This window comes from Pinus tabuliformis, chromosome X, assembly GCF_031772625.1.
Source record: "Pinus tabuliformis cultivar Carrire ecotype Pingquan chromosome X, CPIR1, whole genome shotgun sequence".
NCBI classification, from domain to species: Eukaryota; Viridiplantae; Streptophyta; class Pinopsida; order Pinales; family Pinaceae; genus Pinus; species Pinus tabuliformis.
Window position 1 is genome coordinate 524,020,698 of NC_142308.1, and position 13,781 is coordinate 524,034,478.

Sequence of the window (13,781 nt, forward strand, 5' to 3'; positions counted from 1 at the left end):
CTATAAAGGAGAGAGGAGCCTACTCATTTTGGTCATTGGATGAGGTTGCATTTGAGCTAGTCACTTCGACTTAGAGCACGCTGGTTGTTTAGCCTATCTGCGGCACTGTTTAGTGCATCGAGTGTCTCCGTTCAGAGATCTCACCCTTAGCCCCAGGGGACTTTGAGTGCCTGCTCGGGCAAGGTAGTTACATCAGTATTTTGCAGGAGGAGCGATCTCTGGAGTTGAGGAACTAAGCATTTTGATGACTGCGCAGTCTTGAGAGGGGAGGACGTAGTCTCTTTTGGTAGGAGCTCTAGATTGGGTTTATGTGAAGGATTTGAGCTTGGAGATTGAGCAAGGGATCAGCCCTTGCATATTGGAGGATTTTGGCAGAGTCTTGGGTAGAGTTTTGAAGGATTCTCTTCAGGGGTAGCGCAGAGTCTTGAGGGACAGCGTAGATCCTCAAGAGGGTGATTTTCAGGGGTCAGATATTTTAGAAAAACTTTCTGGGCTTTTCTGGGTTTATTGAGCAGAGGTTGATTCCAGAGTTTCAACATTTTCTGAGGAGGGGAACAGCCCCAAATCCTCACTTGATTCCAACAGTAGCAATAGCACAACAGTTCTCCGGCAGCTTGGACGCAGTTCAGAGAGAGGCCATTTCCTTACCATTCTGAGTGTATTTCTTCATTTGCCTTGTGCAAGTCGAGGTGCTATCTTTCTGATCACCTCTTGTACTCTTTCCGTTACTCAGTATAATAAAATGGCTTAGCATTTCTCTCTGCATTTCTCGAGTATCTACTTATATTCCATGTATACATTATTGTATGTTGCACTACTGTTATTTTTATCTCTTTGAGCTTCCCGGCTACTATACCACTTGTATGTTTTTCTCCTATACTCTTAGACAGAGTCTGGAAAGGGCCAAGTAGCCTCCAGATCTCGTCCTCTTTTCAGAGGCGACATATCTGGTAACCGCCCTCCCAATCCATCTGTGGTTGGAGTTTGCTTGTGTTTGAAGGATACCCCTAATAAGGGATATTACAGCAAAGCCAACCAGAGGTTCACGCAGAGCCAACCAGGGCTCACACAGAGGCAACCAGGAGCTGCGCAGTGCCTCAGAGAGCCAGCGTGGGTGACGCAGAGGCTCTAAGGGTTGATGCAGTGCTTCCAAAGGCTGACGTAGGGCAAACCAGGGTGACGTTGGGCCAGAAAGGGCTGACGCAGTCCCAAGAGGCTGATGATGGGTTTTTTGTGGGGCAGATTGGAGTTGGGAGCTGTCGGAGTGTTTATCTGAGGTTTCAGCTAGAATATCTGCTTCCAACTAGAGAGATACTACTGCCGAGATTATTCTCTGTTGGGTGAGCCAGTTTTTGGCACCCAGATCGTATTCTGAAAATGCTTGATAATACAAACCCTCAGATTAGTCCAAAAACAATGATGTCACTTGTGTGCTTGTTTTGTTTCCTTCAGTTGATGATTTGTAATGTGTTGAGCATGTACTTGTATCTATTTTCAGTATTTACATAGTAAATAACTTGTTAATTAATCAGAACAAGTAGACAGAAATAAATCAGAAAAGTACATGAAGGGTTTCTAACAGTTAGACTTAGAAATTCCAACATGGTATCAGAGCGTGTTTGCAGATCACAAGAGAACTGAGGACATCAGCTGAGCAGAGCAGCAGCAGCAAATAGCTGTTCTGAGTGACAGAGGTTGTCCCTAGCAAAGAAGCAGCAAGGAAGGGGTGATGCAGTGCCTGCATCATCAAGTTTGAGCCGGGAAGAGGATCAGCGCAGTGGCAGAGGGGAGCAGACTCGACCTACACAGTGCCCGGTCATCTTTCTTAGTTAGGAAGGATTGATGCCCGTGGCCAGGAGGTGCGGATTTTGCTGGTGTTAGGATTGCGCAGAGCTTAGAAGCTCTAACCTTCAGTTTGCTGGGGCTTAGGAGGCTGTGGGTAAGTTGCAGAGTGAAGTTGGTGGGATACTGTAGTCAGAACAGTACCTAATAGGGCAAGACCAAGGAGGAAGGAGTAGCTACCGAGGATTTCTAGCTAAGAAATTCAGATCAGTGGCGCAGCTGCACTAAGGATCGGAGTGCGAGCATCTCGACATTGGCAGAGGGTTTTCCAGGAGGGAAATTGAGGCTCAGAGGGAGTCACACCGAAAACTTCCAGAAGGGAAGTAGAGGAGCAGCGAAATGGCAGTGAACGGGGTAAGAGACCAGGACAGACTGGATGGAGCCTCAAACTTCATGGTCTGGAAGGCCAGAATCTTATCTATTCTAGACAAGAACCGTCTCAAGCAATTCGCCTTAAGGACAATAGCGGTCCCAATTGACCCGGCTGATAATGATAAGTACAAGGATGCAATGGCGATGGCCAAGAGCATCATCCTTGATGGGGTCAAGGACCATGTAGTACCACACATTGCCGAGAAGAATACAACACATGAGATGAGGGAGGCCCTAAAGAAGTTGTATCAGCATACTTCCGTGCAGAGGAAGATGCTACTAGAAAATCAGCTGCAGTCATACCAGATGCAGAAGGGAGAACAGATCGACATCTTCCTCGGTCGATTGAAGGAGATCCAGGATCAACTGACTTCCATAGGGGCCACGCCGGCTCAAGAATTGATGGTGAGAACATCCCTAAACGCAGTCTCAGAAGACTGGAAGGTGTCTGTCCAAAGCACGTTGGGCAGGGCAACCCTTCCAAATTGGAAGGAAATGTGGGCTGCTCTTCACCAAGAAGAGATCAGAAGGTTAAGCAAGGCGGGAAGCAGCGGCAAGGGGATCAGAGTCAAGAAGGAGGAAGAGGAGGATGTTGCCCTCGCATATGAGGGAAAGCAGGAGAAACAAAAGAAGAAGGACCTCTCCAAGGTCAAATGCTTCAACTGTGGGGAATTGGGTCACTATGCAAGCCAATGTCTGAGGAAGAAGAGCAAAGGAGAGGCTTCCGAGACCAAGGCTGCACCAGCAAGGGTGGAGAAGGAATCAGAGACAGATGATGATTGTGCCATGAGTGCTAACACGCCACTTGAGTGGAAGTGGGGAGACATCGAGCTATAGTCAGATGGACTACAGGCGATGAGGGGCAGGATCCTCGAGGTACCCAACCTCTTGGATTATACCTTGCTATGGGAGCCCTGAAGAGGAGTAGCAGGACTGGCGGATGTCTGTAGAGACGGATGCGGATGGAGTGATAGAAGGAGCTACAGTGCAAGATTCCCAGGACAGCATGAGGCAACAATGCAAGATGCATAGAGTTGTTGCAGTAGCGCAAAGGTCAGAGAGGGAGCACTTGTCAGCGACAGAGGGAGTTTCAGCATCGAGGGTGTCTCTAGCCTGACAAAGATGTCAGAGTTGGGAGATCACTTACTTACTTCTCAGTAACTAAGTTGCAGTGCAACAGTGGCAGTGCTATGGGCAACACGATGCAGCATGATGAGAGGGGTTGCAGTGTAGATGCAGCAATGGCAGTGGCAAGCCATGGGCAGCAGCACAGATGTAGAGGGAGTTGTCGTACAGATGTAGCAGTGGCAGTGGCAAGGCCATGGGTAGCAGTACATGATGCAGCAGTGCAAAGGATGTTGGGTAGCAGGCTTAGCATCAGCACAGGGATCGATGCCGAATGATCAGGGTGATACTCAGTGAGGAGTATTACTAGAGCACAGTCCTCACTAAGAGGGAGTGTTGATTTGGGGTAGCATCGGATGTGCTTTAGCTACGAAAATTAGTGGAGAGGATAAAGCACATGAGATCTCCAATACCCAGAAATAGTTTGGGAAGATTTTAAACAGTTTGGGAGATATTAAAATAATTAATATTTTTAATGGAGTCCCTAAGTCTAAACCTAGGGAAAATAAAATATTAATGTGTATTAATATAAAACTATGTTAAAATGGTCCAAAAGTCATGGATCAAGCCATAATTAATCTTAGTCATTGATTAGGGACTTAATCTCGGCCGTTGAATTGTCAACAAGAAAAGTATAAAAGGAAGCTTGAGGGTCACTTGGAGAATACACCAGAGTGATCAGTGATTCAATTTTCTAAAGCGGGGTTTGCTAAGAAAAGTCGAATTAGTGGTCAATTTGCAGCGAGGGGTAGTGAATATAAAAGCATAGAGGCAGAGATAGTACCAGGAGGATCGACGCAGAAGCCGGGAGAGAGGGACACAGAGCCAGCCAGAGGTTCACATAGAGCCAGTCAGGGCTCACGCAGAGGCAGCCAGGAGCTGCGAGTGCCTCAGAGAGCCAGCGTGGGTGATGCAGAGGCTCTAAGGGTTGACGCAGTGCCTCCAGAGGCTGACGCAGGGCAAGCCAGGGTGACTCTGGGCATACGCTGGGTCAGAAAGGGCTGATGCAATCCCTAAAAGCTGACGCTGGGGTTTTTGTGAGGCAGATTGGAGCTAGGAGCTATCGGAGTGTTTATCCAGGGTTTCAGCTAGAATATTTGCTTCTGAGTAGAGAGATACTACTGCCGAGATATTCTTTGTTGGGTGAGCCGGTTTTTGGCATCCAGATTGTATTCTGAAACTACTTAATAATACAAACCCTCATGTAGCTACACCGGTTTTCCCGCATTAGGTTTTTCTGCGGACATTAGTCCAAAAATAACGGTGTCACTTGTGTGCTTGTTTTGTTTCCTTCAGTTGATGATTTGTAATGTGTTGAGCATGTACTTGTATTTATTTTCAGTATTTACATGGTAAATAACTTGTTAATTAATCAGAACAAGTAGGCAGAAATAAATCAGAAAAGTACATGAAGGGTTTCTAATAGTTAGACTTAGAAATTCCAACAAGAAGTTCAGTCTCTTCTGGGGTGTGTTGACTAGGATAGATCAATCTTTTAGGAAAAGGAGGTGGATTGGCTTTAGGAACACTCTCTTCCTTTCCCTCTTCAATCTCTTCAGGTGGAGATGGAGGTTGGTTATCCAAGTTAGGATGTCTCTCCAATATAGACCTGTTGTGCTTGTTTGTTGTTCGAGTTCGAATTTGGTTGAGCTGGCATCTGAGGTTGCTTAGGTGGAGCAGGATGAAGGAGTTGTGGTTGAGATTGAGGTGGAGGCAATAAGGTTGGAGGTTGGTTGAATGGAGGCCTCAAACCTTGTGATTGTGAAAATTCCACAACAGGAATCCCTACTACAGTAAACTGATGTTTACTTCTCCTACTTGTTATTCCATACAAGTTATTTACTGTGTTCTACAGTAAATATCGAAGCAAATACTACTACAGCCTTCACTTAATTAAATTATAGGCGGAAACAAGATACTGAGAAAGAAAGAAAATACAACCCAATAGACACCAATATTTTTGGACAAATGTCCCCGAAAAAACCCAATGAGCGAAAACCAATGCAGCAATCCTGAGGGTTTATTATTATTAAGCAGTAGCAAATTTTGAATACATCTCTGAATATCTGTTGGGTTATTCTGTTACAGAGAGAAATACTGGCAGAAAGATTTATGAGATTACCTTACACAATCACTGAGAAAATCTCGGTTGATCCGGATACTGAATGAATGGCCTCTGGCAGGCCCTACCTTGCTCTGCGCAGTCCTCACACAGGTTCTGCGTCAACCCCTCTAGGCTCTACGTCACTCAGTCTGCTGACCAATTTGTTGCTCGGAGTCTCTACTCTCAGCCTCCCAATCTCACACCCGAGCTCCCAGCCTCTAAAACTGACTCTCCTAAGCAAAACCTCAGACTCTCTCTCACCCTCTGCACTACCTCTGCGTGGCCAATCGTGACCTACATCAGCCTCTATGTCCAGGCTACTAGATCATTTTCTGTCTCTCTATGCTGATGATTCTCCAGCTGAGAAAATCTCTCTCTCTGGATGCTATCCCTGTCCCTCAACTACAAGAAATCTCCTCAATCGAATTTCCTCCTGAGAATTTCTCAGTTCAGAAATTCGATCTCTTGATCTCTCTCGGTGTGTTTTCCAAATGACCCTCAAGCCCTTTCTTATATCTTCTTGTTGAACAACCAACGACCTAGATTAACTCCTAATCAAAGGCTCAGATCGCTTTGACTTGATCTTCGTCTTTCTCTAGAAGTTACACCCACAATTAGATTAATATCCATTAATATTTTAATTTTCCTAAGTTTAGAGTTAGGACTTCCATTAAAAATATTAGTTATTTTAATAAAAGCGTCTCTAGGTGGAATTTCCCAAAACGGTTGATGATTTCTTTGGAATGCATGTGCCCAAGCCTCCCTGCAAAATATGAGGCCTAGAGCACATCCAATGCTACCCCAAATCAACAGTGATGGGGTATTCCACTGAGGATGTGGGGGAGCATATGGCTGAAATGACTATTTGGCAAGTTGGGAAGGGTATTGAGATGCATAAGACCAAGGAGAAGGTGTGGACCATGAAGGATGAGCAAGAGAACACCAAGGGGGAAGGGATGCATTCTGATTGAGATTGTAGTAGGAGTAGGATGCCCCTTGCATGCCTTGCTAGTATGGTCGAGGTTCTTGAGGCCTCCTTTGATTGATATAACAGATTTGTTCAGCCCCACCTTCAGCCCCTTGGTATATAGCCTTCAATCCAAGCAAAGAAGGGCACTTATCTGTGGAATGGCTTTCCTCACAGACCAAGCAGACCTCTATAACATTTAATGGACATTCATTTCTAGGGTGCCTTCTAGTGTATCTAGGGAAAAAGATAGCTAAGGCTCTCTTTGCTTCCTCCTGCTTCCTCTTGGTCTGCATGATGTCCATTTGTAAAGCAAGGGTGTGCAACATTTCACGTTTAAAATCTTCCAACGTGTTTCCGATTTCACTCTTGATAGATGTGTTGGAGGAAGAGGAACTGGCCACAGCTTCTGTAATGTTCCAAACTAGGAAAAATAATGCTATGCAAAGCAAACAATAAAACCAACACCATAAAATTGAAACATTCAATGCACACCCATAAAAAGTCCAAGAATAACCAACAACTGAGCCATTTTATTATCATCTGGGAGAAAACTACAATAATGTGGAATTGTTGCACCTGGCCTTGCCTCAATGGCAAGAGTGATCAAGCCCAGGTGGTAACATCTCAAGTCCATATGGCACAAATACCTGTTGCAATGATGCCTTGCGCTGCCCTTGTGAAACTGTGTTGTCTACTGCAAAGATGCTACTGGAAACCCCACCTCTGGTGCTTAGAAAATTATGGGAAATTAAACCTGGCTTCTCCACCAAATACCCAAAATAAACCACGAAGGAATTGGCCAAATGTTGACCTCGGAATTTTGGCCCAAATTCCCCTTAGCTCCTCTAACTGCTGGTTGAGTTGGGACTATTGTTTGACCCCTTAGATCTGCCCAGAAAATTCTATAAAATTAGGAGTGTGATCCTTGCCCAAAACCCAGAAAAACTCAGAAAGGGTTTCCCTTGGTTCCAACCTTCAAAAATTGACCCTTCACAGCTTGGCCCTCCTCCAATTTCAAATTTTGTTGTTGTGACTGATCATGTCAATCTCTGCTCTCCCAACTCCAACAATCCTCCTCAAATGGCCCTCCAAATGATCTCCCAGCCTCCCAGCTCCAAACTCCCCCAGATGGTGCTGCCCCAAAGAGTCTCACTCCAATGACTGCGGAGTCATGGAGGAGATGACGCAGTCCTGCGTGCGATGAAACGAGAGTTGCGTGTAGGATGGCCCTCTTGGTTGTAGCTGCCCTCTATACTCCTGAAAATGATGAAGGATGCTCCTGTCTCCCCAACTTCCTGGAGTACCTCACGCTCCCCCTGTTACTGGTACTCAACTTACAACTGCTGTAACTCGTCTCCCTGCTGCTGCTACGAACTGAGATGAAGAACTCTCTTCTAGGGCTGGCACTCGAAGTCCACCGAAGCAAGGGTTGAGATCTCCACTCAGAGACAGTCATGTGCTAAACAGCACAGTAACTCGGCTAAGTAGCTCGAGCAACTAAGATTGAGTTCAATATGTCAAAAGATAAGATGTTGAAATGAGGAGAGTTGCATTCCTTATATAGATTTTGTGGAGCACTTTTCTCTCCATCGTGGGCCCCTCACTTAACCATCGATTTCCCCTCCATACAAATCGAACCATGGAATGCATATTCTCCTAGTGTGGGTGGCACCCACGTACAAATTAAGCACATCGAAATAAATTCTACTAAGTCTAGCCTCCTAATAAAATCAAATGGGCCCCATCACCTTCAAAATCGGCCCAAAAATGTAGAAATTAATCCTATTCCAAAATAATTTAGGAAAGGACATTACAGACTAGCCCTACCCTTCTTTCTGGCAGCCCTAGAATGGTTTTTGAAAACTTTCTTAATATCATCATAAAGTCGCTGATAAATGTCCCCTCCAGACAGCGTGTTTAGGGTTTTCAAAATGTCCTCCCTGATTCCTCTAAGAAGGACTATCTTGAGCATTTCAGGATCAAGGGTGCATCTGGCCCTTTTGTAACTGAGCTGGAAACTTCCCTCATAATCTTCCAAGGATTCATCATGTCCCAAGGTCATTCTAAAGATTTCCTCTTTGGTGTCTTTGGACCTACAATAGTCCCTGTACTTGTTGTTGAAAGCTTGTTGCATTTGAGCCCAAGTAGTGATGTTGTCCCCAAGTAAACCCATGAACCAACGCAAGGTTGCATCCTTAAGGGTGGATGGGAACAACTTCAATATCAGGTCGTCAGAGATATAATCACAAGCTCTACAAATGACAACAAACTCAAACAAAAAGGTATCAGGGTCCTCTAAGGTTAAGCCATGGAAGTGAGGAAGGGCAGAGGGGCTTATGTTTTTCATCCTAGCATCTCCATTAGTCTCTCTAATGGGAAAAGCACCCTCATTTATGTTTTCAGTCCCATTTCTATTTTCATCCATGGTGTAAGTGTGTGGAATGGTTTCTTCTTCTTCTTCCCCAATAGGCTCTTCAAAGATCTCTGGTTATTCACCTAATGGGTCCTCTAGTTCCCCTGTAGTCAGAGAGGGAAGCTGACAGCCACCGAAGAAGAGGGAAGGTTGATTGTTTGATGGTGTGGGGGTATTTGGCAATAATTTCCCTAAATTGTCTCTACTCCTACGAGGCATGAAAGAATTTCCTTTTCTTTGTGTGTTTTTCAGAATTAATTGCAAAACAGAAAGGAAAGCAAAATAACATCTACCTACTGAATGCAAATTAGAAAGAAAAGCAGAAATTACATCTACCTAGACACCTCCCCGACAACAGCGCCAAAAAGTGATGAGCCTCAATATTGCAGTAAGGATGCTGCAACTCCTAGGGCTACCAACTTTACTTTATCAACCTAGGGTTTCATACAAACTTGGAGGTGACAGTGCTATATACACAGCAGATGCATCATTCTACTCATGTCACTTCTCAATTGGGGTGCTTGACCATTAGGGTTTCAGACCAGTCCTCTATTGACTAAAAGGAGTCTGACTATTGATAGTGAATGTAAAGCTAGTTCTAATGCAGGAAAGTAAATGCTTGTCTATTCAGGAAATGAAAGTTGCCAAATGGTAAATGCTATGTAATGCCATAAATCATCTAGCTATGGAATGACACAAATCACTTTGCAGAAAGGAAATTATGCTAAGCTTGCAATTGATCATCTAACTATTAGGACTGCTTAGAAATGGAAAGTTACTCTATCATCTCAGAATTCACACATGCATGCATTAACTATCTCATTTACATCTGCAAAGAAGAAGAGTCTTTAAGTGCTAACTTCAGAAATATAAATGCCAATGTTATTTGTTCTTGCAGGAGGGAAAGGAATGGGAAGGCTAGTCTAGGTTGCACTCACGGGCATGGGATCCAAGCTGAGGGGTTAAGCTACTCCTATACTAGGCTATCTTATCATTTTTTATCAAAACAGGGTCAAAACAAGCCGCTACAGGAGACTGCTACAGGATGTCCTAATCTGCTACAGGATGTCCTGAACTGCTACAGGAAGTTAGCTGAAGGGTTTTGGAGGGAAAGAATAGTGAGATGAGGTGTTGGAGGGGTGTATGACAGTGGTAGAAGGTGTAGGTAAGGTGCACATTGCCCAAGGCTAAGCCCAACACTCCAAGGAGGTTGAATTTACCTAAGGTGGTTGCTCACGGTGGCTGGAAAATAGAGGTTCGGACTATGGGCTAGTATGCCTCGACAAAAGGTGGAAAAGACTTAGGTGGAGCTAGTTGGATGAGTCCCTTCCTGCAGATCAACAATCCTTATGACAAAACCTGTTTCTCTTTTCATTTATGCATCACTACATGCCCACATGGAAAAGAGGAATTGAATTTGAGGAAGCTGAGCTATCTATTGTTAAGGACTAGATCTATGATATGGATTGCTTGTTAAGCTATAGAAAACTTAAGAAAACAAGATAACAACTACAGATGCTTCTAAGAAATCATAAACAATGATCTAGCTAAGAATGAAACCTAACCTATGCAATGATCGAAAGACAACTCTGTTTTTGGGGTTGTGAGAGTGGGGTCACCTAGTCATGATCCCATGAGGGAGATGATGTAGGGGCCACTATCACCAGATTTTCTAGTATAATTTCTCCACTAAACTGCAACACTAATCTACCTCTTCAAACTAATGGAAACAAGGTTGAACAACAATTTAAGTACTTGTTAAGCTAATCAGAAAAAAAACATAAATAAACTTTAGCAGCTAACTATCATTCTAAGCTAATAATACAACTACAAAAAGAGGAACTTCTGCTGCTAGGTTTGGGCCCTAACCCAAGAGCTTCAACCCTGTGAGTCAACTTAGTGCTGGATCAAAACATAATTTCTCATTATCATAAAGTGTCAAGTCCATCATAACAATAATAGTCAAAGTGTTTTAGCTCAAAAATGACCTCTTGGCTACAACAAAAAATCGAATCCTAATGAGTCCCTTGGCTCTCTTATTTATACAAAACTGGAGCTACCAACATCTCCCTAAAAAATAGGGATACTTGGCTCCCTAACTCGAGAATAAATTTTCCTTGATTGTCACTAGCTTGGCTGCCAATGAACTCGGTTTGCTTGGCTGCCAGTGACACCGAGCTGATGAGATATGGTGGAGGAATCTTCGAATGATTTGAGGAGTTAAGGAGGGAGACCAACTCCTAAAATCTCTCTTGCTTGCTTACTCTGAATTCCTGCACTTAAGTCAACCCAAAACTGCTCCAATTCCTACATTTAACACACATTAGGCCACATGACATAGTAACTCACCTTTACTCTTCTCACTAAGAAAAATACAACAAAATATGTAAATAAATGTGAGAAAAGTCAATTTAATAAGCTGGAGAGTGGCATTGTGACCCATATAGTTTACCTATCGATGAGCCTCATCAAGTAGTATAAATTTCTAGGAGCTGGGAAGATTTTCAAGGGAGAGATAAGTACCCTTGATGTGTATTTAATGATGTAATAAATTCTTTGTGAAAAACAATAAAAATCCTCTTCTAGACTAGTTTTCCCCTTGTGGGTTTTTCCAGGGCCAGAGATTGACCGAAAACAAGTGTTCATTTGTGTGCCTGTGTGAAATTTATGTTATCAGCTGAAATTTAAAGTCAAAGATCAGAGGTAGCCTAGCAGTGTTTTTATTTGAATGCATATTCATGTTTATATATCAGCTACAGTGAAATGGGTTGTGGGCATTAAACAGTGATGCGCAAGAAAAACTAAAACCGGAAGGGCTTCAGGGACCTTAAAAAAATTCTACAAGTTTGTCTTTTATCCCCTGATGCCAAAGGCTGCCACTACCAGCTGGCATTCCTGCTCTTAGCAAGAAAATGTTTTCCACCAGAAGCGAAATGGATTTCTAAAAGAGAGAATATGATTTGCAAACAATAAATGATTTTGTAGCAACAGATGAATTCATTTTGGACACCCATCAACATGCCATTTGGTTTCCAGCAGAAACACTGACATTGCAACAATGGAATCATTTTCAGCATCAATCCCATGCCAATCAAAGTCTCCCAATCAGAAGTTAGAATTGCCTCATGATAAATATTATTCACTGTCAACAAAACAAGGATTCAATGAGATGGTTACAACTTACACCTGTTATATGATGCCCAGCATCCACAAAGATTCATTTCAAGCTTTTGGTGGCCCACACATGCATAGTGTGGAAAAGGTTTCAGATGCTAGCATGTCTGTTGGTAGGGGGGACAATTCTGTCCGCAGATACTGAGATGGCTCTTATTGTTGTGCCATTGATCTCCTTATTCAGATTGCAATTCTCTTCACATTGCAACTATCTGGCAGCAGTTTTATGGAATCCAAAATTTGGATCATATACTCATTGAATTTGGACAGCAGCCCAATGGAATTTGGAGTACAACCCTACAGAAGTTGGAAATACAGCTTTTCAAGATTATTGGAATTCATCATATCGATTTACATTGCAATGCATTGAGGTTACCCACATTGTGGAGCAACGACTTGGACAAATGATGTGTCATTATGCAATATTTCAGATATCGGCATCAGCAAAATATGGACAGGGGTCATAAATTAGGGAAATTGTGAAATTCCAGAAAAGATGGGTGAGTAATAAAAATACAAAATTGGGTTTTTCCAGCTTCTATAGTTTTTTTCCCTTCGCCGAGCGATAATTTCATATTTACTCAAGATATTTTTTAACATATCAGCATTTCAAGACTTCTTGGGGGTCGATATATCATTAAGGCTGGAAATGTCAAATATATTGTAATATATGTCTGGTATATCAGTGATATTTTAACAAACAAGGTTTGTATACATAATAGGAATACTCAGAATATCCGGTATATGTAAATGTCCATGATAGGATAGTAATATATTAATATAGAAAATGTACAGAAGATATAAGATGATGGTGATTACAAATGAGGGTCCCATATATATACCTACATAGGTACCCTTTCACAAATGGTCATGTCCTTAGAGACATGCCTCTTCGATACTAATCACTAGTTAATGTTCACTAATTAATCATTACTATATTTACATTATTTTTATATAAATTATATTCATAACATTGTCTCCCCCTTTAGAAAAGTTTATCCTCAAAGCTTACTAATTAAAAGGCCTGATCTCTTTTTCTGTTTCTAATGTCTTCTCGTCTCAGAACTGTCATCTTTGTTGATACAAGATGATATGATCCTCCACGGAGAAGGGATCGGACCACGGCCCAAGACTGGCCTGGCAACACCTTCCATTCCATCGTTCTTTATTTTCCAGTGGTTCTTATACCCAAAGACATCTTTGCAAATGCCAAAGTCTATGGATTATATGTTTTGGAGCTTTTTCCAGCACATTTTCCAGTCAAATTTGCCCCAAATACGGCAAGAATTTGTTGGAATCACAAGTTTGAGGTGTGAACCTTCTACAATTGGAGTGTCCCAGGGGTTTTTCAGGGAGCTGAATCCATATATGCATTCAAAAATACATTTTAAACAACAAAAAATTGTGATCTAACCAAAAAAATTCATCAGATTCCAGCCAAAAATTCCAAAACAAGAACCTTCTAAAATCGGAGTGTCCTAGGGTTTCCATCTGTTATACATTTTGGAGCCTTTTCCGACACATTTTCCAGTGGAATTTGCCCCAAATGCGGCAAGAAATTGTTAGAATCACAAGTTTGAGGTGTGAACCTTCTGCAATCTGAGTGTCCCTTGCAAATTAGTTATGGTATGTTTTAGGTACATTTCCAAGTGTGCATTTATCCTTGGTATTATGATCATGGTACATGTGGCATTCATTTCCCGTACCTCTATGATACATATGTGCTTATTATAATTGTATGTAGATTGCATCATAATGAATCATAGTATGAAATGCCCCAG

General features: G+C 42.7%; 1 protein-coding gene across 5 annotated transcripts in view; it reads right to left on the reverse strand.

Annotated features, from left to right (window-relative positions):
- Positions 1-13,781, reverse strand: part of LOC149140999 (uncharacterized) — a 270,261-nt gene that overhangs the window by 216,147 nt on the left and 40,333 nt on the right. The window lies entirely within an intron of this gene.